The sequence below is a fragment of the Pinus tabuliformis genome, chromosome Q, assembly GCF_031772625.1.
Source record: "Pinus tabuliformis cultivar Carrire ecotype Pingquan chromosome Q, CPIR1, whole genome shotgun sequence".
Taxonomy (NCBI): domain Eukaryota; kingdom Viridiplantae; phylum Streptophyta; class Pinopsida; order Pinales; family Pinaceae; genus Pinus; species Pinus tabuliformis.
Genome location: NC_142296.1, coordinates 175,957,990 through 175,961,744, shown reverse-complemented (window position 1 = coordinate 175,961,744; position 3,755 = coordinate 175,957,990). Strand labels below are relative to the sequence as shown.

The following is a 3,755-nucleotide window of genomic DNA, read 5'->3' as shown; positions in this document are numbered from 1 at the left end:
TTATTTCGTTGTGATGTTTATCTACCTGTTGTTTCATTCTATTCTGTGCCAATGTGAGATTATCCTTTAAGAATTGGAGAACTTATTGTTGATGCTCGATGTGATGTTCCACTGCTTGAACCTTAGAATTTTCTCTTAAATATGATGTGATGGATGGTGGATGATATCCATAAAGTGCCATAAATGGGGTCATGTTTTCTGCAGTATGGAAGTGTTATACCACCATTAAGCCAAAGGCAACCATTTAACCCATTGTGTCTGTTTATCATATACAAAGAAACAAAGATATCCTTCCAAACATTTGTTTACTATCTCAGTTTTCCCATCAGATTGACGATGATAAGATGATCTATGAGCTAACTGAGTTCCGAGACAAGAAAATAATTTTGTCCAAAAATTTCCAGTGAAAATGGGATCTTTGTCGCTTACAATAATCTTTGGGTTTCCATGTAGCTTTTGAATTGTTTCCATAAATACGGTAGAAACTGTACTGGCTTTAAATGGATATGATAATGCACAAAAGTGTGCATACTTGGTAATTCTATCAACTACCACCATGATGACGCTCTTTCCTGTTAGCGCTCTAATCTGCCTCAGGCTGAAGAAGGCAAAACTCGAGGCAACATCAAACCAAGCTCAGCCTCGTAGCTAGCCCTACGAGGAGAGGAGAGGGCTCTCTCCGGGTCTATCTCGGCAGAAAAGTCTTCAAAGGAGCTGAGATGACCAATAAGGAATACTGATTTTAGGCTAGTAAATTGATAGGAAAAGGGGTTTTAATGGATGATGGGGTTTTATGGGTTGCATGGGGCAAAGAAACAACTTTGAACAGAGAAATATAATCAAAAACATAGATTATCTCCTGAGGCAAGGTAGGCAAGAAATTTAACAACTAAATTGAGATAAACGGAATGGCAAGACTGCTGAGAAGTCGACAAGGGCATAGAAGATGGATCCTTGTCAAACAGAAAAAAAACATTAACTATGAATACTTCCTCAAGACAGAGCAAATAAATTGAATTCTACCTTTCTCACTTAAAATTATTCAACAGAAATGAGTTAGGAATGAAATGAGAAACATTACAAGATACATATGAGACAGAGAATAAACATATGTCAAATGTCATACCACAGGTATCTCAGGGGTCAGAGCTGTATTTTTCATTAAACTCTCTGTCAAAAAACTGTACAAGAAAGCTCTCTATTCTCCTCCACGCACCTTTCAGAACTTTTTCTCTCCCCTTTTACAAATGTTTTTTAATACAATAAAAAGCTCAGGAGAAAACCGATCCATGAAAGGATGGAATTGTTTCAACTGACATCATGAAAAATAGTAAAAATTCACTCATTGGTTCCTAAAGGACAGCGCTACATTTTTTGTGACTAATACAAAGGCGGAAGCTGTAGTGTGAACCCTCCAAATCATAACTGAAGACTAGGATAAGAAATATGTCCCTATTTTTCTGCTCATGATCGATGTCTTTGTTCTAATTTTGTTTTTGACCTGGACTGCCATGTTATACTTTCCATTTCCTTTTGTTGTTAGACCAAAATAGCATTTGGAATGTGGAGGTCGCCTTTTGACAAGCGCATTGCAAATCAAGCCACGTTTCCATTTGAAACAAAACCATTTTTTCATACAATAAATAGACCAAAAACCTTTCCCCTACAGGTCGATGAAAAATAATGAGCTGTTTTGACTATCATTGCAAGAATAGAAAGAGTCATCCATTTTTTCTAAAAACGAAGCATCGTTTCCCTTGAATTCCTCTGATGGCCAATTAAGAGATAAATATTGCAGCGTAGATCCACTTGGAGATTTAACTAAAGCCATTAGTAGGAGATCGGTTCCTATTTTTCTGTTGTGGTCGATGTCTTCGTGGCATTCGGTCTTTTACTTTTCACCTTTCATTGCCAAGTTACATTTTCCATTTGAATAAAACCAATTTTAATTAAAAATAGTTTTGAACAAAACTTCCGCCCTTTGATAAATGGAAACAAAGTTCTGTCATCTCTAGCTGTGGTATTTTCCCTTTCATTGGAACCTCTTTAATGCTCACAGCCTCTAGTTGAATTCCCAAATTGACGATGAAAGCATTAGGCATGGGTTCTACAGTCACCCACGTTTCATCTTTCATTACTTGTAGGCCACTGACATCGCCTTGCATTAAAACAGTGATGCCACGTAGGTCACAATGAAGTTGTAAACCAAGGGTGAGATCTGGGTTGGGCCATGCAGGATAGTAATTTAGAAACATGGTGTGGTCGGGTTTTCCAAAAAGTGTGTTCAGGTAATGAGATGAGAGCTCCAGGGCTTCAGAAATGGCAGCCAGAAGCCTTAAAATCAATGCTTGCATATCGATGGCATAATTCCCTGCAATCTCTCTATATCCTGCAGGTTTTTCAGGCCAACAGTTAATGACTTCCTCTAGAGGATGACAAGAGTGGGCCAGATAATCTCTCCAGCTACGCATATTTGGATTGAACCCTGTCGACAATCGAACTGGCTTGTTTATATCATTTGAGAAAAATTTCGAACGATCTTCCACGGGCATTTCAAAAAATTCTCTAGCAATGTCCACACCATGGTTTACAATAAAAAACACATTTGCAAGCTGATCAAGCTGATTTGACACGAAACTGGGCGCAAGACATATTTTTCTGAGCTCTGAGACTGAGTGCGTAGCACGCCTCACCCAACGCACTGCGCACCTGTAAGATAGCACTGGAATTTGTTGCCTGATGCGCCGCATGCCACTGATGCGCCGCGCCGGCAAACTCAAGCACAATTTTTGCCCAGTTTACCCCTAATCACTGATTTTGCTCCAAAAAGTATTGAATTTAGGTTTAGCTGTCTTTCACAGTCATGACGGTAACACAATTTCTTGACAAATAATTAAGTCTGAGGTTGTCTTTCCATGTCGGTCAATCCTTCTCGAACAATTCACACCTCTATCTAAAACATTCCTCACCAAAACGTTCAGAGATTGAACACCTGCGGCTTCATAGATTTCTACCACTAACTGTTGTTCATCATCATTATGCTTGAATGCTTTTGCCTGATTGAAATGCAGGACTTGATCATGCTGTAGAATTGTAAGAGCACTTGCGGGGCCAATAAGAGCCTTGGTCACATTAGTGACCCATTCTGGTGTTCTGACCACCTTCAACCTTTCAATGTCTGCAGGGAGATGCGGTATGATAGAGAAGTTCAAATCATTTCCTTTGTCTCCTGCTCGACTATGGGCTGCACGGTAAAGGGGAATTATTATGCCACTTGGGCTGGCTGCATTGAAATGTTTCCTCAGTGGATCCGAATCAACTTTGGATGTTGCACCACCCTTCAGTGGCTCAAGACCACCTCTATAAGTATGCTTATGAGGTAGCATCCCCAAGTCCGTTGAGCCTATAACATGTTGAGTTTCTATTGGATTCCTATATTTTATGTTGAACCTCTAGAATATGCACTCTCGTGGTACCAATATTTTCTGAAGAAATATTATATCTTGATGCCACCGCCACCTACAGGTCCATTGGTATAAAGAGATTCCAATTCTTGTGTAAAATGAACTGCATGATCCTTCAGATTAAATAGACCATCCATTCACAATTTTAGGCCTATAGGCTCCATGGAAGACAAAGGATTTACATCAGAAGAATGTTCCTGCAAGCTTTCTAATCCGATAATATATGAAACTATATACTCTTGAGTTCCAGGTGCTCGCCCTTCCATCCATGACCGAACAAAATAATCCGCT

The 3,755-nt window shown here is 39.4% G+C and overlaps 1 pseudogene; it reads right to left on the bottom strand.

The window, feature by feature from the left end:
• Positions 1 to 1,949: 1,949 nt before the first annotated feature.
• On the bottom strand, positions 1,950 to 2,750 carry LOC149218815 (fe(II)/2-oxoglutarate-dependent dioxygenase 4 pseudogene; annotated as a pseudogene).
• Positions 2,751 to 3,755: the final 1,005 nt, after the last annotated feature.